The sequence below is a fragment of the Sardina pilchardus genome, chromosome 8, assembly GCF_963854185.1.
Source record: "Sardina pilchardus chromosome 8, fSarPil1.1, whole genome shotgun sequence".
NCBI classification, from domain to species: Eukaryota; Metazoa; Chordata; class Actinopteri; order Clupeiformes; family Clupeidae; genus Sardina; species Sardina pilchardus.
This window is the reverse complement of record NC_085001.1, coordinates 35,496,116-35,522,341: the sequence shown is the minus strand read 5'-3', so window position 1 is coordinate 35,522,341 and position 26,226 is coordinate 35,496,116. Positions and strand designations below refer to the sequence as shown.

Here is a 26,226-nt window from a genome sequence, read left to right as displayed (position 1 = left end):
ATATAGATGGCTTGTTTGCTTCATTCCAACAACTGTCTGAGAAATATTCATTGCCCAAACCGCATTTCTTTAGATACCTACAGATACGTAGCCTTGTTAGATCCGTATATCCCAATTTTCCTAACACACCACCTGCCAGCCCTGCCGACTCCCTCTTTATGCCCCTCCCCAATGTTAGAGGTGTGATATCTTATGTTTATAATAGTATGTATAACTTACGACCAGTAAGTCTTAATTCAATTAAATCTCAGTGGGAGGAGGATTTGGGGGATGAGATCTCAGACGAAGTATGGGACTCAGTCTTGCACCGTGTACATTCTTCGTCAATATGCGCTAAGCATGGCGTGATTCAGTGTAAGATTGTCCACCGTATTCATTGGACTAGGGTCAAATTGAGCCAGTTTTTTCCAGAGGTTGACCCCACATGTGAGCGGTGTCACCTATCACCTGCATCCTTGGCACATACACTCTGGCTTTGTCCAAAGCTATACGATTATTGGTCCAAGGTCTTTGATATCCTGTCATATGTGTTAGAACTGACTATTTCTCCCTCTCCTTTTACTGCTTTGTTTGGTGTTCTCCCTCCTACAATACCCCCTCTTCATATAAGGCTGACTTTGTTGCATTTATCACACTTGTGGCAAGACGTCTAATTTTGCTGAGGTGGAAGTCTCCAAACGCCCCCTCGTTCAGTTCCCTGATTAGAGATATTCTTTATTTTATGAAGATAGAAAAATTAAGACACAGCATCAAGGGCTCTACCCGCAGGTTCACTAAAACATGGGGATATCTTTCTACTTACATAGATGATTTGAACCTTCCCTCTGTGACAGACTAGAACTGTGTGCACACTGTTTAACTTAATAGACAACAGTTAAGACTACTTTGGTATCATTTCTTAATAGGATGCAGGTTTTCTTTTTTTGTTTGTTTGTTTGTTTGTTTGTTTGTTGTTTTTTGTTTTGTTTTGTTTCACTTTGCTGTTGTTGTCTTGTTTTTTGTTTTTTGTTTTAATATTGTCACTATCTTGTTTTTGTTTTTTTCTCTCTTTCTTTCTCTTGTATGGGTGGGTGGGTGGATGGGTGGGTGGGGTGTTCTGTGTTGTTGTTTTCACATATTGTACCAGTGTGTGGTAACATTTCTTAATTCAGTTTCTTGAATGTACCTTAGCCATATACCACATATTACTATGTATCACACCTATATTGTACTTGAAAACCCAATAAATAAACTAAAGAAAAAAAAAAAAAAAAAAAAGAAAAGATTTTTCTTGGCATATCCAACATATTTCATTATTTCCTGTTAATGTTAATTTAGCATGGAAGGCTAACTCACAGACTTTATTATTATCACAAACTTCTTTCTTAAGGGATGATTAGATGAATAATAAGCAAAACAAACATCAACATCTTCTGTTTTCTCAGTTATTCAAAACCAAAAATAAAACCTAATCCTAGTCTTCAACAACAGAGCTGACTTGGGTGTTTAGACCCTCCTCAGGTAACTGTCCAAATAAAATTAAACCAAAACAACAAACTTGTAACGTTTATCTAGCTAAACTGAGAAAGAATATTTTAATGTGATGCTAGTGATATTTTATTCATTCTCCCCAAAAGTTTATTCTTCAGTCTATTGCAAAATGTGTTTGTCAACCCTCTCTTGCAACCACGTGTTGGTTATGTTCAGTTCAGTTCATGTGTGTTCTGGATTCTTCACCACTCTGAAATCCTTATGGCTGTACATGTAGGTGTAGATGTGAATTCTTCGAAAAGTCCTTTCCACTTGTCCTGGTTCCAGCGTTTTCTTCCTTTGCAATCCTTTGATGAGTTCCTAGGAGCCTGGCTTGGCTGGGTTTGTCCTTTGCAAACTTTGTGGAAATGCCAACGCCACCTGATGAGAAACAGAAGACAGAGCAGCAATCAGTTCTCGCATGTAACCATTGTCCTATCTACATCTCTTAGGTTAGGTAACCTGGAGCCGGCAAGGGGCGTCCGGTCAAAATCTCAAAAGTGCTAAACCTTGTAGATTTTGATGAATGGCCTCTAAGGTAGAAAAAAGCCAAAGGAAAAGCTGTCACCCAGCCCATCTCTGTTGACACTATCATTTTAGTCAATTTTGCTTTCAACATTGAATTAGCAACCGCACTTTGTGGTTGGTACGCACAATGAGTTCTAAAGCCAATTTACAATTTCTCTGATAGAATTTTAAAAGTTTTATTCACAAAATCTGAGTTTAGTTTCTTGGGGTCTCCCCAACTATGGCTATGGCTATGGCTATGGCTATGGCTATGGCTATGGTTATTTAGCAGACGCCTTTGTCCAAAGCGACATACAAATAAATAGCAATACAAATTAAATAACAGTGAACAATTACAAAAAAGGGAGAATAGCAATATTATCAATACAACAATCATTTAAGCACTAATCTAATGAGAAATAAAACAATGAAATGACAAAAGCAATCAAATAAGTCACTCAGTTAATTATCTAATAACAATAACTAGGCACCATATGTCTCATTAAAGCCTTAGCTAGTGATAAGGCATTTCCTGGGTAACTTCCAGGCAATTTTGAGAACATATAAACTATCACCACACAGTATTCATATCCTCTATTTGTTCAATTGAATGAAATACATTATAATATGCTCAACAGCCATTCAGGTGGTGAGTGATGTCCTTCCTTGACTCTCATTGTAGGTGCAACATTATATTTTAGACACATTAATGCACCTTGCACAATACATGGTTGCTACTGTAGTGAATCCTGGTGCAAAATAGATTTTCTCAATTGTCTTTATCATAGCGTTAGAATTTGCATTGTCTAAGCCATGAGATAGTTTAGCAATAATGTGAACACAAGACCTCAGAAGAACTGGCCTGCCTGTCAGGGTATGTACCCACAGACCCTGTGTATTTTCCATACAATTCTTCCATTTCTGTCTTTCCTTATTATCTGATGCTTTCTGTGCTTCATTTGAAGCCTCTTCAGATATAACAATATCTGGTATTTGTAAATTCAAAAAGAAATGCATTTTGCTTTGTTGTCTCAAATTTCAAAATTCAGTTGTTAATTCAGGTGTTATTCTCTACACTCCCCCCTGCGCGGCTCTCTTAGCTGCCGCGTCAGCCCTCCTATTGACCAAGCTGATAACATCTTTATTGCAGTGTGGGTTGACAATTTACTACAGGCACAACATGAACAATTTTCTAGTTAAAACGACTATCCATATAAATGTGAACAGATTTGCCTTTTGTCAATTCCACCAATTCAGCTGATTGGGCAGAGAAATATGGGAGGAAGTGAGATTCACTCTTATCAAATTGATTCACTACAGAGTAACCAGTCCCTACCTCTCCGGACTCCAAACACTGAGATGATTCATTAACAAACAAGATTAGGTCGGGATTTGACAATAGTGTTTCAGAAATGCCAAGGCTAGAATTAGTGCACATAGAAACAACTTCACCGTAATTATGAGTATAACATGCAAGGGTTATATGAGTAGGGGTTAATAACACATGCTGATATGTCAGGACACGGGCAGGTGTAAGATGCAGATTTTGCTTGTAGAAGCAATGAGTGTGCTTCATGTGGGACAGTTGTAGTGAGTGGATGCAACGACACAATGTCAGCACAAGCTAACATCCCACTGCCAGCTGCTGTTACAAACTTCAGATAAGGAATCATTCAGGATCTAATTGTTTAGATAAGTTAAGCCACTGGTCTGTGCTGATTCTCATGCTGTTGACATAACACTGGGGACATGTTCAATTTAATGTCGCTTATAGAGCGCCAATACATTACACATGTCTCAAGGCGCTTTACAGAGTGTTAGACATTCAAAGAGAGCCCATGAGTGACAGGGGCAAGGAAAAACTCCCTAGAATTGGAGATACATATAGGAAGAAACCTCAGACAGACCCACGACTCAAGGGCCCAACCCATCTGCCTTGGGTCAGTTACAGTACAGTCATTTGTAGTTTGAAAGTTACAATGACAATGAAAGTTCAAATAGTCCAGTGTAGGGAATAAATTGTCCATTAGTAATCCATTAGTTATTTCGGAAGGTGATGGGTCGCTGGGATCCGAGGGCCAAAGATTCGGGCAGGGAACCCCAGCAGGCGATGTTAGGGCAGTCATAGGGATGGTGACTTCAGGTGTGATGAGGGACAGGCACAGAGATGGTTGATGGCTGGTAATGGTTTACCTCACAGGTGAGGTATAGGGGAAAGGGAAGAGAAATAGAGTGTGTTAGTATTACTGTAAGTCATATTAAGTATTAATAAGTATATCAATGGTGATATAAATGGTTATACTATAGAGGGTTTACAAAACGCTTTTACACACCTCTTTTGTGGGGACAGGTGCGTAGGAATAGGTTACCCAGTTAAACCCGAAGAGGCATCCCGCACATCGTCCACCACGCATACAAACATCCACCCACCCACCACGCACGCAACATCCACCCACCCACAATGCCCCCCCCAATGCCCCCCCCAGGCGAACCCACACACCACCTCTGAACCGCGCGTCGGAGCAGCATGGCCGAGCATGGCCAGCCAGAGTCCGCCCACAGGCGGCGCCACCCATCCGCAGACACCCCCCACCACCATCCGCGAGCAGAGAGAACGGGGCCCGCGCCAGCCCCACCCCAACCACAACACCACGCGAACACACACCACGGCCTGACCAGGACACACAGTCTGATCCGCCCCGCCGCCCAGGCCCCCCGGAAGCAGCGCCCCCAGAGCAAAAGTCCAGAATGCTTCATGTCTTTGGACGTGTCATCCTGTCATCCTGTTGACAGGGTCGGGAGGCGTAGGGAGGCGATGTAGTGTAATTAAAAACGTTAAAATCATTGGACATTGGTGTAATGTAATTAAAATCGTTAAAACCATTGGACTTCCACTCTAGAAACACCACCCCAAGAAGGCCCGGACCGCGAGCCCAATCCAAATACAATGCCGCAACAGCCCTCCCCTCCGCCATCCACTCCCAGCATTCCCACCTCCCCCGTCCCCCCCATCCCACTAAATGCACAGCCGTGCACATCTGATCAGACCACATGCCCCAGCCAGACCGCCAATATACGCCCACGCAGAGCCACTGGCGAATGGAGCCGACACGAACCCCACCCCCCCCCCATCTACAGACGGCGACGGGAGGCCCCCCGCGGACGAGCAACGCCACCCGCGAACGGACCCCGACCGGCCCAGAGCACCCAGCCACACCACCCAGGCGCGCAGCCCAGACATGATGCGCAAGCCCACCCGGGGAAGGCCCATGACCGAAACGGCGCAAATGGACAAAAGCCCGCATGCGCAGTGAATGAACAAATGCCCGCACGCGCAACAGACAGTACGCGGGACCCTCCCCCCCAAGCTACACTATAGAGGACAGGACAGGGAGAGAAGGAAAGAGGGAGAGTTGAGAGAGACAGAGGGAGAGGGGAGAAGAGGAGTTGTACGGCATGCCACATAAGAAGTCCATGACAGCGCAATGCTAAAGCAGCATAACTAAGGCATGGTGGAGGGTGGTCAGCACCAGCTCAGGTGTGGTCAGTAGCCACCATGGGATGCATGACTGGGGCACCAGTCACACAAGCCCACAGCAGAGGTGGTCCGTTCCAGTAAGACCCTGAGGTGGTTGAAGTTCCACACTGCACCATACCTAACTATAGGAAGCACTAAAGAGATATGTTTTAAGTCTAGACTTAAAAATAGGGAGGGTGTCTGCTAATCGAATTGAGGGAGGAAGATTATTCCAGAGGAGGGGTGCGCGGTAACAAAAGGCTCTGCCTCCTACTGTAGTTTTTGAAATTCTTGGAATTACAAGAAGTCCAGTATTTTGTGATCGTAAGGGTCTAGGTGGATTATATGGGACTAGAAGATCTTTAATATATTCGGGTGCTCTTCCATTTATGGCTTTGTATGTGAGAAGTAGAATTTTGAAGTCAATGCGACTTTTAACAGGTAACCAATGTAGAGATGCTAGGATGGGGGAAATATGTTCATATTTTTTGGTCCTAGTGAGTGTGCGAGCAGCTGCGTTTTGTATAAGCTGTAGGCTTTTTAGACAGGTATTATTGTAGCCGGCGTATAGCGCATTACAATAGTCTAGCCTGGAAGTGACAAAAGCGTGGATTAATTTTTCAGCGTCTGGTAAGGATAAGGACTTCCTTATCTTTGAAATGTTCCTTAAATGGAAAAATGAGGTTTTTGTGATCTGCTTTATGTGACTATTGAGTAGAAGTTCTTGATCAATTGTAACTCCTAGATTTTTAACACTTGTGGATGAGGTCAGTGAGAGATCACTATATGTAACCTGTGATGTGGATAGGATATCCCTAGTCTTCTTAGGACCTAAAACCATAACTTCTGTTTTATCTGAGTTCAATAGCAGGAAGTTATTAGTCATCCAAATTTGTATGTCTCTCAGACATGTGTTGAGTTTGGCTAACGGGGTTGGGTCATCGGGCTTTATGGAAATATATAATAGTGTATCATCTGCATAAGAATGGAAATCAATGCCATGTTTTCTAATTATAGAACCTAGAGGAAGCATATAAAGAGAAAATAATAGGGGCCCTAGTACTGAGCCTTGAGGCACTCCATATTTAACCATAGTCTGGGAGGATGGTTCATTATGGACCTGTACAAATTGTTGGCGGTTAGTAAGGTATGATCTAAACCAAGCAAGTGCAGAGTCTTTGATACCTATGGAATGTTCAAGCCTGTGGAGTAGTATGTCATGATCTATGGTGTCAAAAGCAGCACTGAGGTCAAGGAGGACTAGTATTGATGCATAGCCGTTATCAGCAGCAATAAGGAGGTCATTAAACACTTTAACTAAGGCTGATTCGGTACTGTGGTGGGCTCTAAAGCCAGATTGGTACAGTTCTTGAATTTTGTTAGTTTGTAAGAAGGCGCTAATTTGTTTGGATACTATTTTTTCAAGTATTTTTGATATAAAAGGGAGATTAGATATAGGCCTATAGTTAGCTAGGATGTTAGGGTCAAGGCTAGGTTTTTTGAGTGATGGCTTGATAACAGACATCTTAAACTGCTGTGGAACATGTCCTAATAACATTGAATTATTTAGAATCTGAAGTAACGTATTATCGAGGAGGGGGAGGGCGGTCTTAAGAAGGGGAGTGGGAATAGGGTCTAGCAGACTAGTTGCAGATTTTGATGAGGAAATTGTGGAGGTGAGCTCTAATGTGTCAATAGGTGTAAATGAATTAAATGTTGTGCTAGGTTGCATCTGTGATTCTGTTATGTTTTCACTATTATTTGGCAATGGAGTATGTGTATTTGGTGAAACTGACTGGTTGTTGATCTTAACTCTAATTGTTTCAATTTTATCATTAAAAAAGTTCATAAAATCATTACTATCTAAGCTTAAAGGAATAGATTGGCTTACTTCATTATGGCTCTTCGTTAAGCGGGAGATTGTGCTAAAAAGAAATTTTGTATTGTTTTTATTTTCTTCAATCAGTGAGGAATAGTAAGCTGACTTGGCCTTGTTAAGTGCTTGTTTGTAAGCGATGAGGCTATCTCTCCATGCTTGGCGAAACACTTCCAATTTAGTGGTGCGCCACTTTTGCTCTAGTTTGCGTGTTTTTTGCTTAAGGGTTTTAGTCTCTGATGTATACCATGGAGCGTGTCTTGTTTGTTTCCTTGTTTTCTTTTTGAGTGGTGCTACAGAGTCTAGGGTTGAGTGTAGTGCATTCATTACATTATCAGTTAGTAAATCGACCTCTGTTGAGTTAAGGGAAGGACCTTCTGTTTTAGGAGAAGGGCCCTCTAATATATCCTGAGTCACAAATGTGGAAAGGGTTAGTGGAATTTGTTCTAGAAAGTCTGCAGTCGTTTTTTCAGATAGGCTGCGACTATAGTAGTAAGTGGAGTTAGGTACTAAATAATGTAGTGTAGGGGTGGGCGGATCGATATAAATAATCGATACTATCGATGCCCAAGCTGGTATTGATATTGATCGATCCAATTGAAATAGTATCGATATTTTAATTCAAATGTCTCCTCTACGTTATTCTTTGCTCATGTCTCCGACTACAATCCTGAGCAAACGCTGTTTTCACATCTTTGAACGAGCCTCCTGCCGCTCTGCTGTGATTCGTTGTCGTGCCGTCACGTGACTCACTAACCCCACACGTAGAGGAGCAGCAGCACTTTGAATGAGAGAGGCAGAGAAGCGCCGTGTGGAGCTATTTTACAGCACAGTTAGTTGGCATAGTCATTTCAAAGAGGCAGAGAATACCCAGGTAGTTTATAGTAAGAGTAGGCTAATAATATTTTACTCATATCGAGTTGCAGTGGTGTGAATTAGAAGTTGCACGTAGTTGCAAGCCGTCGCAGAGCATTCAACATGTTTAATCGCAGTCGCAAGGTTTTCGAACGTCACGGCTCGTCTCGTCTCGTCGGGAACCTAGGAGCTCAGTGATGTGGCAGTGACAACACAAATCTCTGAAGTCATAAATCCTGTTTATTCAGCGTTCTGCTTTTCTCCCATCTTGTTCTGTTCCTGCTCTCCTCTCCAGAATCACCTCACCATATCAACAACACTCTCATCAAAGACTGCAGAATTACATACTCTGCTGTGATCATTAAATCTAAATTAATCACATAGAGTGACCCTAATCTTTGCTGTGAAAGTATTTTACGTTTTCAAATTCAAATGAATCATTGAATAATCAGCATTAGTGACATTAACGTTCAAAAACTCTTATTATTTTCACTGGTCAAATAATGACCAAATATGACCTATGCTGAGGAGATAAATAAATAAATAAAGTGCTAATAATTTTGTGTAGGCTACTTCAATATATTAGCCTAATAAAAAAAATATTTCCTAAAGAATTGATCATTCATACATAATGACATAGGCTACTGTTTTCTCCTACACAATATATAAATATATATTTGTATAGCCTATAAGTAAAATATATATATTTTTTAATATAAGTAAAAAGTATCGTATCGGTATCGGTATCGGCAATACTGACCCTATAAGTACTTGGTATCGGATCGATTCCAAATTTTACAGTATCGCCCACCACTAATGTAGTGTCATTTCAAAAGTAATTAGATGGTGATCAGTTAGGGTGGGGTGTTGTGGTATGATTGTTAACTTTTCTATGTTTATGCCATATGACAAGACTAGGTCAATAGTATGGTTATGACGATGTGTGGGTGAATTAACATTTTGGGAGAAGCCGAGATGGTCAATTAGAGATTGGAATGCAATTGTGAGACTATCGTTCACATTATCCATATGAATATTAAAATCACCCAATATAAGTATTTTTTCTGTTTGGACAACTAAAGTGGAAAGAAAATCAGAGAATTCTTCTAGGAAATTAGTGTAGGGGCCTGGGGGTCTATAAAGTGTGACCACGGTTACAGGCAGATTAGTTTTCCAGTCTGGATGTATAAAATTAAGAATTAGGACTTCAAAAGATGTAAGCTTATGTGCGGGTTTGGGAGATGTGAGAAGGCTAGAGTGATAAATTGTAGCTACTCCACCACCCCTGCCAGTATGGCGTGGTACATGGTGGTTTAGATAGGAAGGAGGTGTGGACTCATTCAATGGAAGGTATTCATCTGGTTTAAGCCAGGTTTCAGTGAGGCACATTACATCTATGTGGTTGTCAGTAATAATTTCATTAACCAAGGGGGTCTTACTTGATAATCAGTGTTGGGAAGGTTACTTTAGAAATGTAATGTGTTACAGTTACAAGTTACTCTGTTTAAAATGTAATAGTAGTGTAACTATTTGAATTACTTTTTCTGAGTAACGTAACTAATTACTTTTGATTACTTTTTGATAACTTTTTCCGATTTTTGAATGATATATATCGTCCCCAAATCCATGCGAAGATTTCGGCCTTGGTCTACAGGCTGCCGAGCAGTTCTGTACAAGCGCACAAGGCAGCAAGGGCATTCAATACATGAATTAGCATCACATTTTTTGTGAGGATAATATAATGATAACCATAACACGTTTACAGGCAGGCATGTAGGCCTACGCTGATGGCACTGTAGACATGATAGAGCCTATCAGAAGGTCCCGTATCAAACTATGGCTGTGGAGGGAAACAGTTCTTTTTACATAGCCTACAATATTATTTGCAAAGTTTTGCTGACAATATTGAGATGTAATTCAAATTGTAATTTTGAAAAATGTCAAAAGTACCTGTAATTGAATTATATTTTTTTCTACAGTAACTGTAATATATTACTGTTACATTTATTTTGTAATTAAATTACGTAACTCAATTACATGTAATGCGTTACTCCCCAACACTGTTGATAATGATCGAATGTTAAGTAAAGCAAGCCTAAGTTGCGTTTTTTGGGGGGATTGTGTAATCGAGGATGTTTTTATTTGAATAAGATTGCTAAAATCAATTCCCCTAATGGATCGAGCACGAGACAACTTTGGTACAGACACCCTCTCTATTTGGCCCTGTGTTGGCCTATCTGGGTGACTCTGGGACGACAGAGATCTGTGTAAGACAATATCTCTGCTGCCTGGACTAACCTCTGGTTTGTCAGGAACTAGCCTCGGTTAGGTGATGGTCTATGTTCCTTGAAAGGAGAACAGCACCCTCCGGAGTGGGGTGGATACCGTCTCTTTTCAACAGTCTAGGCTTCCCCAAGAAGGAGCTAAAATTATCAATGAAGCCCACATTGTTATTGGCACACCACTCTGACAGCCAGCGGTTGAGGTCCGAAATTCTGCTGAACATTTCGTCACCACATGTTGAGGTGTTTCCACACAGAATGGTAGGTCATGATTAGCCTCAGAGCTAGAGTTGACACTAATGATCTAGAAAGTTTTGTCACAATTGTCAGTCCAAGTCAGTTCGTCAGTCAATTTTTTTTTTTAACAGGTATTTGCATATGCTTGGAGTGGCTATACTCTGTTTACTGTAATTTAAAATCCAAGCAAGGATTAGCCAATTATTCCTAGGAAGCACAACATTTGCTGCTTTGTCTTGGGTCTGGACAAGCAGTTATTGCTGAGATGCAAAATGCATCTAGGGCCCAACAGCCAGGAGTTAGTATATCACCCAAATTACTTAACTCTCTCCTGACAGAGTTGCAACTTTTGTTTGGAGACTTCCAGTCTCACACTGGCCAGGAATGTAATATTGCCACAGTGTCAATTTGGCACACCTCACTCGACGGATTTGCTAGTTAAACATTATTGACATAGGTGATAATAGCATTTCATGACATCAGAATTACTATTAAGAGGCAAGATACCAGAGCTTTGTTTGAAACGGACGCTGACTCTGTATCTTTGTGGCAAATATGTCCTTTGAAAATAAACGGAAATCAAAACTAACAATAAGTATCCGCTCTAATTGTAATTGATGCAATTCTATACCGATTACAGAGAAACATGTTGCATTTGGAGAGACTAGTGCTGGAGTTCATCACAATAACTCCTCTCTCATGTATTACTCTACATGTTTGCGCTATCCCCTGCTCAGCCTTTTTCAATAGTGGATATTACGCCTTCGACGGATTATTTGATATTACAGTTAGTGGCTGAGCAGTAGACAAGTAGAAAATGCGCTTTTTGTTAGGGAGAAAGAGTCACAAACTCCTCCTGTTGTGCAGAAGCTGTTCTCTGAAGGGAACAAAGATCTGTCTCTGTCTGCACAGGGGTGACTTTTACCAATCACCATTTCTAAAAACAAATATGCCTGTCATGATAATAGGAAATAAACCAAGGTGAGTTGGACATGTGTCCAATCTTTGCCATTAACACACACCTTAAATAAATGAAAATACACATGTGTATAAGAATATTGAGTTTGCAAACAAATATGTCAGACCAGGTGACGGGTCTACTACATCTGCAGAGTAGCTTTACATGTAATTGCTAATTAGCCAGCTGTTTCAACAGTCTTAACTGTATGTCTTAACTGGTACCATTGTTCTAAGTATTTCGGATCTGAGGTTATCCTGACAGGATGACATCACACATTGCAAGTACTCTGGAGATGCCTTATCTCCCTGGACCGAGACTGGTGAAGTTAATACTACACTAGGCTGTGTGCATGTACCCTATCCAAATTATTTGAGAAAACAGACCTCTAAACCCACCCCATTATGTGTGAGTGAAATTGTAAGATGTCATTTCTACATTAAATCCCAGTTCAGTAATTTTCCGGAGCAAACACTGCTGAGGAGGAATGTTGTTTAACTACATGTTGTTTATATTTAACTCCCCTAAGGTTAAAACTCTGTCTGATGTTAACTGATTTGAAACTCCTATAACCTGCACTTCTCTTGTACTTTTCAGTATCATAAACTTACTATTATCCTTCTTCACTCTCATAACTAATCTCTGCTCCTTTATCATTCAACAAGAAAAAATATCCCCGTTAACAGAAAGAGAGAATTGGCTGAGTAGGCTGTGCTGTTGTTGTCAGAGCGAGTTGAGGAAACAGTTCAAGTTGTAAATCAGAAGTGTCACCATAGGGTCCCCTGTTCGGACCTCTCTGTCCCATTCAGCTTTGTCATGCTGAGACCAGACAGGAGTTGGAGTGCTGTTGTGATGGGTGATCCCAATACTCTTTCTGATTGTCTTTGTCACAGTGGCATACAAAGTGGTCTACTCCTCTGGTTAGCCCCCCTAGCCACATCCATGTTCTTCCTTCAAGCTTATTGTTCAGTTCATTCAGAGCCACCGTACTCCAAGCAACAAGAACTCTTTACATAGTCCATAATATCCTCTGTAGAGCCTTTGCCTCTCTCTCTCTTCTGCACAGGTCTATCTTTCTTTCTGTTCTTTATCCTACTTTCTCTTCCCTTCTCTACCATAGCCCTACATTCATTTCCCTTTTCTTCCATAGCCGTACATTCATGTAGCTTTTCTATGCTCCACACTATAGATAAAGGAAATGTCCCTTCACTTCAACTATTCCCTTCACCCACAAATCTCCCAACTCTACATTCAGATCCATATTCTCTCTACATGTCCCTTAAACATCCTATCCCTCTTGGTGGGTTAATGTCTTTACTCTACTGCTCCCCATATCAGCGTCTCCTTAATATTTTTATTTTGCCAATTGCCTTACGCCTAAAATCAGAGCAAACCAAACAAAATGTGATGACAATCTTATCAGATACCCAAAGTTCAAAACACCCAAAGTACAAAACACACAAACCCCCAAAACACACAATGCGCAAAACACACAAACACCCAAAACACACACTGCGCAGAACCGGTTGCACTGTCTACTCATAGACAGCACGGCCACTACCACTATATCTGGCAGGAAATATCAGAGTACTCAACCACTGACTACGCATAGACAGCAAACCCACTACCACTATCACTGGCAGGAAAATGTGCACTCACCACCTACTCATAGGCAGCAGACCCACTACCACTATCACTGGCAGGAAAAATGTGCACCCACTACCTACGCATAGGCAGTAAACCCACTACCACTATCACTGGCAGGAAAACGTTCTACCTCTCTCTAGGCAGAACCCGTGTACACAATCACCCTATTTTACAAGCTTAAAAGAATGTAAAATCAGGGACTCACCACCAAGTTGTCTGTGACCACCAAACACGGGTGTTACCGTATCCGAGTCACAGGAGGATTCCCTCTGGCCAGGCTGGGTGCCGCTGAGCAGTGTTGTTTGCTGTTAACGGCCTTCTCCCAAGATCACAAAGAGATCTCCCTCAGTTGCAACTTTGTTGGGTCCTGCGCCTTTGGTCCTCCTCACTATGTCTCAGAGATAGGTATCCCATCCTCGTCGCCAAATATGTGGTCAAAATTATTCCAAGACAACTGGTGTGAGACTGCAGCTTTAATCACGATACCGGGAGCATGTTACTCACATGAAAGTCAAAGTAACAAGCCCACACATCTGTGGGCGAAGCCTGTTCTTATACCCTTAACACACACACACACACATGGAAAATCACTAGACACACTTTAGTGAGTCTTTAACCACCTGGTAATTATCAGAGATAAGAATGTTTACAAGAACTCCTCAACCATGTTTGTGTTTGTGTGCCATGGGTTCACCATGGGGTCACCTCCACATTCCTAAGGCCAGGATGGCAACTAGAGTTAATTATATGTAAGCTATAGTAAATGGTTAATACAATGGGAAACATATAAAATTTATCCCACAGTGTTGTGTTGTCTCTTTTTGTGTTGTGTTGTGTGATTTGCCGTTGTGTTGTGCACGATCGGGGCCGTTTTTTCTCTTTTTTGTGTTGTGTTGTCTCTTTTTGTGTTGTGCACTTCGGGGCCGTGATTTCTCTCTTTGTATTGTGTTGTCTTATTTGTGTTGTGTTGTCTTATTTGTGTTGTGTTTTGCACTTCAGGGCCACCGTAAGAATACGATGTGAAGCGACATGGTGCAAGTGAGTCCTACAAAACTATAAGCACTCCGAGAGCGCAGACCTAGGCCAAGCGAAAACATAACCGCCTGGATTACTCCCATTTAATCGTTTGTTCTGTGGGTCATTTCAGACCATTCCTGAAAATTCCATCCATAACTGTTTGAGTTATCTTGCGAACCAACAGATAATGAACAGACAGACAGACAAACAAGCCCCGATGAAAAGTGATCGAGCGTCTATCATGACGTAGGCCTACATCACACACACACACACACAATCATGTTGCTCTAGATTCTGAAATAGCTAGGAAAATGTAATGTGGCTGTTGTTATAAAAAAAATATTCTGGTTTACCTTATTTGCACTGAAATAGTTACACTTTCTATAGGCAAACCCTTAACATTTTGCACTATATACTGTAGACTAGGCCTTATATTTTGTTTAACTTAAATAGGTTAGGCCTATTTTTTGTGTGTCTTGTATTTTAAGGTGAATTTGATTCACTGAGAGCATTCTTTTAGCTGCATAATGCCTGGTCCTTTGGACAGTTGACTATTTTGATAGTCCCAATGTCTTAATATTTTGGTCGGTAGACTTAAAAAATATTGCTTAGTAAATTAGATAGACAATATCGTACGTTTCAAGTTATTACGTCTGTCCCACATTGTCCCACTTTACCATGCTACTTGTCCCACATTTTGTCTGACTGGAGGTGGTCACCCTATGTGAGTTCCTGTTGATGATGACATGTAGCCTAGTGCACGATGGAAATCATTTGAAGGAATCTAGCAGCAGTCTTGTAAATAGTGACCCACAGTCTTTGCAAAATCCTAATCTGAGACTGGCCTGTGACTAGACTGTGACTAAAAACTCAATGAATTGTCTTTAGATGTGAGAGGGTCTGAGACTGTAGTCTTTTAAAAATCTTTTCCAAATCTTTGCAAAGTCTGTCAATGTAAGGTAGGCTTTGGGTAGGCTTAAGGTAGACAAGGAGGGTGAAGATAATTGGCATCACTTTGCACACTGTGCATTAGTTGCAAGAAAAAACAACATAAAAAACATCAAAAGTTTAGGTGGATATGGATCTGATAATGGTGAGGGGAATAGTGACGCTGCTACTTCTCTGGGGGCTGATCAGCCCAGCGGAGAGTAGAGTGGACAGCTGTGGAGCTAAAATAATTCTGGAGGTTGACACCAGCAAAGACATGATGTTTCAATTTGACTTTTGTGATTTGATAGACTGTAAAACGAATAAAGAGAAGTGGAAGAATAGCAACATCTATGCTTGTCCGTATTGATAGTAATAATTTTATGAGTATTATTTGAGCTACCATCTGAGCTCCAACCATGGAGCTCCTTCTATTGTGTTACAACCAACAGACAACGTTCCCTTCCCCCCCCTGTGAAATGCTATGCCAACATTCTTTGGAATGTGAAGCCAACTCATCACTAAAACAAAGGATTCTACCTTGATGTAATATATCTATATGTCATGAAATGTAAATGTATTCATGTCTGGTATCATTATGATAGTCTTAGTGTAAGGATTGTAATGATTCCAGTGTAAGAATGTTTGGAATATTCTATAAGTGATGTTTCTGATATATATGATATCCCCCTCTAATCAGAGTGAGAAGGTGTGAAAATGTGTGACTAGGTGTGAGTGGGTGTGACTGAAGCCGTCTAAGTGAACCAATGACCTTACCTTGTTTTTGCCGCCCTGTTCCCTTTGTTTCAAATCATTACAAATGTGATAAGATTGCAGTGTTGGTCAGATTGAGAGATTGACTTTTGTAGAAGGAAGACATGCTGCAGGCCATGGGTCTTTGGTTCAATCCAAGGGCCCATGGCCTCCTCAGACTAGGCTAAAGCTAATGCTACCCTCTCTGCTTGAAAGAATAAAACCTGATTCCTAAGTTTTCTTGAGTTTGCCAGTCTAAATTAATAGGTAATTATATAGAAATATAGAATTCCCTACAGTATGCAGGTACACCAGACAGTTTGGGGACAGGTTACCCCACACTCTATGGGCTCGGGTGCAGACATTGGATAGATGTGTGGTGGTGGACTGGAGAAAACAGAGGTTGGTTAACGGCACCGGATGTGTCCTGGAACCGCAGAGGTTCAGGGACAAAGCCGGGGCTAGAGAAACTAGGTGTTTTGTTTAAAGATAAAATCAACATAGCACGGGGAAGCAGAACAACACTGGAGAAAAAGCAGCCTATCATTGTGACCACAAAAGCAGGACTGGTAAGTCCATTTGATCTGAGGGGATGGAATGAAGAGAGTTGTAAGGGGACAACAGAGAGTGAAGCTAAGGATGTGTTTTACTTACAGATGGAAGCTGATGTGTCAGGTAAGGACCCCATGGGACTAATTAGGTTTAATTTGAACCGTATAGACAAATCTGGCGTTAATTCGGGCTCTAAAACAATTGAGGGAGTTGTAATCGGGGTGGATGCCAGCAAAATCTCATATCAGGATAAGCTGGCAGTTGAAACAGGGTTCTCAGATAGAAACACATGGATCGATAGAATGGTGGAAATTGCATAACAGTCTCTGGGTAATTTGGAAGATAAAGAATGTTTGATCTGTGGAACAGCGAGGCCCACACTTGTGATGAGTCGCACTGTTCTAGAGGACAGAATAGCAGAGGGAGACGGGGGCGATGATTCACACTGCATTCCAGAGCTACTGTCAAATGAGAACCCTGTTGGCAACTGTAGCAGCTGGGAAGAATGGTTTCCCATGGCCCCAGGCAATGTGGACCCACCAATGTTCAAGGTTGGTGATGTGCACAATGCAGCATGTTTTCTCAACAGAGAGGAGACCGTCGGAAGCTGGGACGTGGGAAAGGTAAAAGCAGAGACGTGCAGGCAAATTCTCGATTTGACACAAAGTGAAGTAGCAACAGAGTTAACAGTGTGGTGGTATTGTGGGGAGAGAGAATAGGAAATACCTTTCCTCTTCTTCCTAATCAATTAAAAAGTGACAGGTGTGACGTAATCAATGAAAGAGGCGGGACTTCCGGTTAGGACGGGACTTCCGGTGTGTACCTTTGATGAGTCAAGGCCCCATCACATTAGGCTCGTTTGACTTGACGAAAATCTGCGCAGATCTGACTTGATGTGATGCATGCTGGGTTAAACAGAGTGCATACTGGGACAGACGAAATGCAAACTGGTTAGAAATCATGTCCGACTTCTTGCAGTCGCGGTGGGAGTTACCACCGTGACATCATGTCACATGTCCTTACAAGATCTCGGGAGACTGCGTCTTAGCTCAGCCAGCGCAGTTCGTTTTTAAGCAACTGCGCTGGCTAAAACCCACCCCAATGACGTCAGTTCAAAGTTGTGATAGGGCCGTTTGGAAGAATCTCCCCATGACGAGTATGACGGGTGTCTCGTTCTGCCTCCTTACCCAAGACTCTAGAGCGGACCAAGACGGATCAGTTCAATGCACTAAAACCAGCGTCTGGGATGACGCTGGAGCTTATCCCTGTGATTCATCTTGCTCTGTTCTAGAATCTTTGCTCCTTACGTTAGAATGTGCTAAAATGAACAGAAATCGAAGGGATAGGCCACCTTATGTGTGAGGTTGGTTACACTGGTGTCATAATATCCTACAACACAATGGGGCAATTGCTCTGTCGCTAGTTTGGAGTTTAACACGGTTTTAAACTCGGTGGTGACGCAAGAAGTCACGTGACGACTTAAGCTCCATTGCTGTGTCATATGCACCTGTGGTTTAACCTGCTGCTGCGTTTTACCTTGATCTCAATTGCTGTGTCTTCAAGGAAATTGAAATCACCCACTAGAGGGCGCATTTAAGGCGTGTTAGTCTAATCTCGGAAAGGACATGGTTTTGCGGTAGACTAAACCATAGTTTGCAGGATAGCAAGATAGAGTGACAGCTTACGCTTCATAAACCGACACATACACTCACTGTTGGCTAGTTTGGACGTATTACACAGTAGGCTACAATAAAGGCTACAAGATAGCAGTTGCTTAAGTTGGCAAATGCCTAACTACAAATGTACAAAGAACAAGTAGGCCTATTCGTAAAATAGCCTAACGCACGGTAGATCGTACCATGAACCCTCGATTATGGTCTTTATTTAGGCTACTTAGGCTGTGCAAAGCATTTCTTTGAGGCAGACTTCCAGACAAGAGCTTTTTTTACTTTTATTGTGAGACCAGAGAGACATGCGTTTTGTTAGCGGCATAGGCTATTAAAAGCAGCAGTTTTCAGTTTAGTTTGGGGTTTAATTTACTTTTGGACTGTTTGGTGATGTTGCTAAATGTAGAGACTGATGGGCACTGAAATATTATATTTGAAGGTTCACTATTACGTTTCATGTCGTTGAAAGGGATTTCCACCCGCTGTTTGCGGGAGGCGCTTTCATTCATTCAATGACTGAATAGAATAGAATAGAATAGAATAGAATAGAATAGAATAGAATAGGTACTTTTTTCATCCCGTGAGAGAACCAACCAACCAGCGGCGCTGGGGGAGTATGATTTGAAAACGTCTGCCCCTATCCGACACACTAACATGCATTTAAAGACAGTTGTGACATTATGTAGCTTACACCGCACAGATGCATTTTGCCTGGCCATGGTGTAGGCCTGTTTAGGCTGACAAAATACGCAGCCTAGTCCCACATGGATTCGTAAAGGCTGGAATGCGCACGGAGCCATGGAATGTGGGTTTAGTGCCCATAATTTGTCCATAGTTGGGCTGAAGTGTGGCGATTAAAAGGCTTATTTTTGCTCCTCCGTGTAATGTTCTATTTAATTCGTGACAATTGATTGATTGACTGATTTAATGTTATAAATAGCATAGCCTACTGGATAAGATTTCAGATTCAGATTTCATTTCCACAAAAGTAGCCTAGACTATTTCATGATATATTTCAACATTATTTGCGTTTTATTAAAATGCACTTTACATTTCCAAAGTGTTTTGGCACTTAGAGCGCATTTAGCCACAAGAGTCATAAAAAGTATCCCGTCAAAATCCTGAAATGCGTTAAGACCGTTGAATTACGACTGCATCTGCTGGGGTAAAACTCAAAACAGCGTACTTCCGGCTTCCAGGCAGTTTAACCCCAGTTTAACTAGGAACCAGCTGATCCTGTCTCATTTCTGACACAGCAATCACGTTAAACTTCGTGCGCAGCTGCGTGTTAAACTCCAAAACCTCCGTTTTAAGGAGCACCGTTTTAAATCGTAGCACAGCTAGCGCAATGCTAACTGACAGAGCAATTGGCCCAGCAGGATTTAGCTTAGTTCCACTATTTATTATTGTGATAGCTTAGATATATATATACATATAGGCTAGATAGATAGATACTTTATTGATCCCCAAGGGGAAATTCAAGGTGCCCATAGCATAAGACACCACAGCAGTTGTCAATTGACAGTTACATCATTGTTGAAATGAATAAACACTCTGTTGAAATGTAATGTGTGAATTGCCTTTCGAAATAGTAGTACTTTGATGTTAAGTTGTATCATATTCAACAGGTGATTTTTGTTGAATGGGCAAATTATCTAAGTTGTTCAGAAAGCTTTATTTGTCCCAACACTGGGCAATTCAGTTTCACTGTACCTGGTCAATAAATAGAATAAATAAAAGGTACAAATAATAAAAATGTATGTATTGTATCAAGCAATTGAGAAAAGGGTTTTGAAAAATGTGCATTTTGATCATTGGTGGTGAGTTTTGTGTGTAGAGTTGTGAAAAATGACTTGAAAGTTCTGAAAATAGTAGCAAACATAGCAGCAGTGGATGGAGTAGGAGATGGAAACAAATTGACATGCGTGATTTATTTGTGTGTGCTGGAATGAGTGGCAGTCATTTTGTCCTGCTTTGCGGTGCATCGTCAGTGCAGTGGTTAGGAAAAGCTTTCACCTACGAACCCTAGCCAAGACCAAAGCCTGCCCCGCAGTGCTCTGGAGAGAGTTATCCATGCATTCATCACTTCACAACTGGACTACTGCAATGCTCTTTACACCGGCATTGACCAATCTCAACTCCGCCACCTACAGTTAGTGCATAACTCAGCTGCTCGACTACTCACCTGTACAAAAAAGCGCAACCATATCACCCCGGTCCTTGCACTCCACTGGCTACCCATCCGCTACCGCATAGACTTCAAACTCCTGCTGACTGTATTCAAATCCCTCCATGGTCTGGCCCCCACTTACCTTTCTGATCTCCTCCATCACCACATCCCCCCCAGAGCACTACGGTCAGCTGACCAGCTGCTACTGGAAGTGCCCAGGACCAGGTTAAAAACAAAGGGGGATAGAGCCTTTGCAGTTGCAGCCCCTAGTCTCTGGAACTGCCTCCCCTTCCACATCCGTGCGGCCCAGTCTGTGTACAGTTTTAAATCTCTGTTAAAAACCTATCTCTTTGCACTTGCTTTTAATTAGGGTTCCCCTTCTTTTAAGCACCTGTTTACAGTGTCCCATGGTTACCTTTTGATATCTCTCCTTTTGTTTTATTTGTTTCATTTTATCTTTTTAACTAAATGTGTGTTTCTTTTTATTTACTCTCTGCATTTTTGCACTTTACTGTGAAGCACTTTGGTGCGGCTCAGCCGTCTGTAAATCGTGCTATACAAATAAACTTGACATTGACATCTAGTTCAACAACATGGCTGAAAGATTTCATGATATAGCACATTTAGGTTACTTACATACATTTAGACTACTTAGATGTCATTAGCCAAAATATGTGTCCAAACTTGCCCATCATGCCTCATCTTTATAACATGTTTAATACAAAAATATTTCCCAATGTTGCTTTAGTTTGTTCATGTTGTGACAAACAGTTAAGGCTACAGATGATTCATCAGGGGCATTCCTTTCATTGCTTAAACGACCTCATTCCGGAACACAGGTATAATGAATTTCCCAAATGAAGGCCATTTGCTAGTTGCTCAACACAGGTGTGCTATGTCAGGCTGTTACTCGAACACCTTTATATACCACCAAAATGCTGGCTCCCACTCACTGTCAAAATGGAAATCCTACAACTGAAGGATGATCAAGGCACATTGACACTCAAGGTGTCCAAGGAGGTGGCCCAAAGGCTTAAGACTGGTGAGTGAACAACATGTTTTTAAAAGGGAATTGACTCATTAAGATTGATGCCACAACTTATTCTTGGACTTAATTGTCTTCAGATAATGAATTCCTGTTATCAACTATAAAGCAGGTCAGAGCATCTGGAGCCATGCAAGGTATCCAAGTGACCATTTGTAAATGTTTTGGAATGAATGATTTGAACACAATTTCAAGTGACTTGCTTTATTCATTATAAAGTCTAATCTATAACTCATACACCACCATGACTCCTGTTTGGATTCTGCCACCAACTTCTGACTCAGCAGGCCCACCACCACCAACCCCCCCTTCCTCAGGCCCCCTGAGGCAGCATCCACCACCAACAACCCCCTCTTCAGGCCCCCTGAGGCAGCATCCACCACCACCAACAACAACAACAACCCCCTCTTCAGGCCCCCTGAGGCAGCATCCACCACCACCACCAACAACAACAACCCCCTCTTCAGGCCCCCTGAGGCAGCATCCACCACCACCACCAACAACAACAACCCCCTCTTCAGGCCCCCTGAGGCAGCATCCACCAACACCACCACCACCAACCCCCTCCTCAGGCCCCCTGAGGCAGCATCCACCACCACCAACAACAACAACAACCCCCTCCTCAGGCCCCCTGAGGCAGCATCCACCACCACCAACAACAACCCCCTCCTCAGGCCCCCTGAGGCAGCATCCACCACCACCACCAACAACCTCCTCCTCAGGCCTCCTGAGGCAGCATCCACCACCACTACCAACAACCCCCTCCTCAGGCCCCCTGAGGCAGCAGCCACCACCAACAACAACAACCCCCTGTTCAGGCCCCAGCTCCATTGCCACTTTCCCCGTAGGCCGTTGCTACACCCTCCAGCCACCTCCTGTTGTCCGGCCACCATTCTCCGGTCAAAGCCCTGCTCCCAGACAGCCTGTGTCCCTGAGCCCAGGACCGTCTCCTCACTCCCAACCAGGTATTGTACTGAGAATAGAAAATACAGTAAGTCAATTGAAATACATGTGTAACGACCAATTAACCTGTATTCCTATATTCACAGAACTGAAATACCGCACCAACCTCTTCCTGTTATCACTCCTCAAATCACACCACCACCTTTACTGCACCAATAAACTGGCATATTTCACCAAAATCCAAAAAACAAATGGAGCAGAAGGGATACAGTATGTCTGTGGAGCAGCTGTGGAACAACATGCTAACGACCTACAAATGAGTAAAGGACCGATGCCGGGCAACAGGAGAGGAGAGAATTGGCTGGGAATATTATGCAGTAAGAAAAATATTTGTTGGTTACCTTACCTCATGCAGATTTTAAGTTATGTGCCAAACATTTAAATGTCACTTATACTGAAGATATATATGAGTTGTCATTTACGACTTACACTTTACACTTTACCTTTCTGTCTGGTGACAGCACATGGATGACATTTTTGGGAGGTCAGGGGTTGGGAGTGCCCCGGAGGGCACCGTCATCTCCACTCCCCTATTCCCCAGCCAGCCACATCCCCAGCCCCTGGCCCCAAGCCATCAGGATCCCCAGCCAACAAGATCCCCAGCCTCTGGGCCCAAGCCGGCCACCAAGGGCTTCAGCCAGCCGAGCCTCCTCTCCTTTCCTGGAGACTTATGAAAGTCACGCGGAGAGGAGGACGGTTGCGCTGGAGTCCTTGGTGCGCCCAGCCACAGAGAGGATGACGAGAACAGAGCAGCGGAGACGCCGACAGTTCGAGCGTACATTGCTCTCCACGTTGTCTCAGATTCACAACAGCCTGTCCACCATAGCTGAGGGACAACAGCAGATCCTTGCAGCTCTAAGAGATTTGAAATAAAAAATATGCATACATTTTTGGAGTTTATGGTCTTTCGTTGTTCTAAATGTTGATATTTGTATGCAAAGGCAGTGGTTGGTAAGTCACAGTCTAAAAAAATATGACTACACCTCTGGGGACCACTGTGACTCCGAGATCCCCTGCTGATTTCGCCTGGTTTGGATTCTGCCAGTTTCCATGAGCTGCCACGTGGAGGCACAGCAGGGGTCTTGATGATTGACAGGCACTGTTATTACTATGTAAATACAAGGTATTAAAGATCCTTTGTAGGCTACCTATCATGGTGTTCACATGGCGAGTCTTCAACTTCATATTTAGTTTGGAAAAAAGAGTAACAGCACCATTTTTACAATGACACCTAACATTAACCCTTTCACTGTGTGGAGTGCTTCTGCTTCAGAGAAGCTACGATAGTGCAGCAGGGTTGGTTATGCTTCCCTGAATTTCCCCAATTTTCCCTGCATATTCTGCACAGGTTTGCAGTTTCCCACGCCTCTGGGGTACAGTAGGTAGTAGGGGTGTGTGTCTTGGGTGTGGCAGAAGTTGGTTCCCACGCTGGAGACCCCTAAGGTTCCATGTAGCCCCCTCCTCTGCCTCTATTGCAACTGTCCTGAGGCAGAGGTGTGTGTCTTACTGAAGTGTGCTTTGTCTATTGTTTTATGATTTTTTGACATGCATCTATAGTGTGATAACTAGCATAATATCTTGTGCACTATAGATGAGACACGAGATGACATGCATTTTAATGTAGGGCTGTAGTCAAGACCACCTTTGTCGAGTCCAAGACCAGGACCGGTCGAGACCAAGTCAAGACCGAGTCCAAAGAGGTTCAAGTCCAAGACAGACCGAGTCCAAAAGACTCGAGTCCGAGTCAAGACCGAGTCCAGGACAGAAAAAAACAACTTGCATGCTTGACAGTATAAAGACAATAATTTTGGGTTATTATTAATTTTGCTGATCTAAATAACAATAGCTTCACTCCAGACAAATACAAGAATGACCAGTATTACAGAGTGTACTCCTACTTCCCTTGAATATTATAACATAATAAAGATGCCTGGACTCGGTCAAGACCAAGAACCATATTTGGCAAGACCAGTGGCCGAGACCGAGACAAGTCCAAGTCAGATACCAGCGAGTCCGAGACAAGTCCGAGACCATAAAAAAACGGACTCGAGTCCGGACTCGAGTCCGAGTCCGGACTCGAGTACTACAGCCCTGTTTTAATGTGTTCCGACCGTGTGTAGCAGTCATAATTTATCATTAACCCTATGAGCCCGACGGACGCAAAGTGCGTCAAAAAACGCACACATTTTCTTTGTTACATTGCTCCGCTATTATTAGTCACAGCGAGATGAGACTTATATTGCAGGAAAGAGCAGAACCGGGGCTTTCCAACGATACTAGACACTTGTCTGTACGATCAAGTATGAAAATAAAATAAAATCATGAAGTTAAATCAAAGTATATCATATTTACAGTCTATATTGCTCTGCGTTCACCGGCGCATCCAGAACTCTCGCTTGAATTACTCACGGACCACGCATCGCACAGACATGACACGCATATCAAATGAAAGAGGAGAAGCAGAGCCAGTAGCGTAGCGTGGTTGCGCAAGGCCCCGGTGCAAGTCTGCCGCTGGACCCCCCCCCCCCCCTACACCCCACCCCACCCCACCCCACCCCACGCTATCTCGACCCATCCCTGTATATCTCAAGACACACACCGACCGACCACAGAGGGAAAGAACGCACGCACAGTCATTATTACATGGACAGCGACTATTTGCGTAACTTGCACACAGCCTACGATCAAAAACAGAACGCATACAATTTCATTCAACTGAACACACCACGTTCCCTTGCAGCACAACAATGGCCTCATCAAAGAACACACAAGGACGGCTTGACGCCGAATAAAGTATAAGATAATTAACTAGTGAGTGCGGTTCTTTTGCACATTGGAATACGATATTTAACTCGCACCCGAAGAAGGGGATATCTTGGAGTTTAATTGAGCGCACCTCTCTCTGCAAACTCATCAAAGAACAAACAGACACAATTATGGCACAGCGGCCATTTAACTAACCTGTACGCCGATCAGTTGCCGTATGAGCAAAAACACTTGCACTCACCCGTCAGAAGTGTACTTTGCGTGCCTTCTGCTCAGCAAACTCATTCACTATTGTGGTGAAATCCAATTTCCTCGCCCTGTCATTTTCGATGGAGAGTATGGCCAATCCACTCAGTCGCTCCTGACCCATGGCACTCCTCAGATAGGTATTTATTAATTTGCTGATTTTCCACGACTTTAGTAAGAGTAGTAGCCTATACCTGTTTACATTTGCTAGCATGGGCAGCAGCCTATGATCAGAGATGACGTAAAAATTTTATGACTGGACAAGCAGATTTCCCAGCAGGCCATGTTACAACATCTTGTAAGTTGACGATAAAATAATCAATAATGGTATTAGTTTTATTGATTCATTTTGATTCTAACATTGAAATCTCATTAGTAAAATCAAAATGATATGAAAAGTAGGAGAAAATACAAGAATTGGGGAATGGATAGGTGCCACCATGAGACCATGTTGTAGGAGATAGTGAAGCATTTAAATAGCAATCAGTTTGCCCTTTATGATAAAAAGCGACGGCGTCATTGACGACAACAGACAACTTTAGGTCGCATAGCTGAAAGACGCTGGGCGAATTCCGAACTGCCAAGGGCCCTGCGAAGCTCGAAGGGCCCCGGTGCGTTGCACCAGCTGCACCGTCGCACGCTACACCCCTGAGCAGAGCTTTGCATTGATACCAAATACATCGATCATTTCGTATTATAAAATCAGACGAAGTTACAAACAAATAATAATGT

General features: G+C 42.6%; 1 long non-coding RNA gene across 1 annotated transcript; it reads right to left on the bottom strand.

Annotated features, from left to right (window-relative positions):
* Positions 1–1,312: 1,312 nt before the first annotated feature.
* Positions 1,313–14,185, bottom strand: LOC134089338 (uncharacterized). Its single transcript, XR_009940043.1, has 2 exons — positions 13,594–14,185; positions 1,313–1,890 (listed from the first exon to the last, which is right to left on the bottom strand). It is a non-coding gene; the product is annotated as an uncharacterized LOC134089338 (long non-coding RNA).
* Between the last annotated feature and the right edge of the window lie 12,041 nt (positions 14,186–26,226).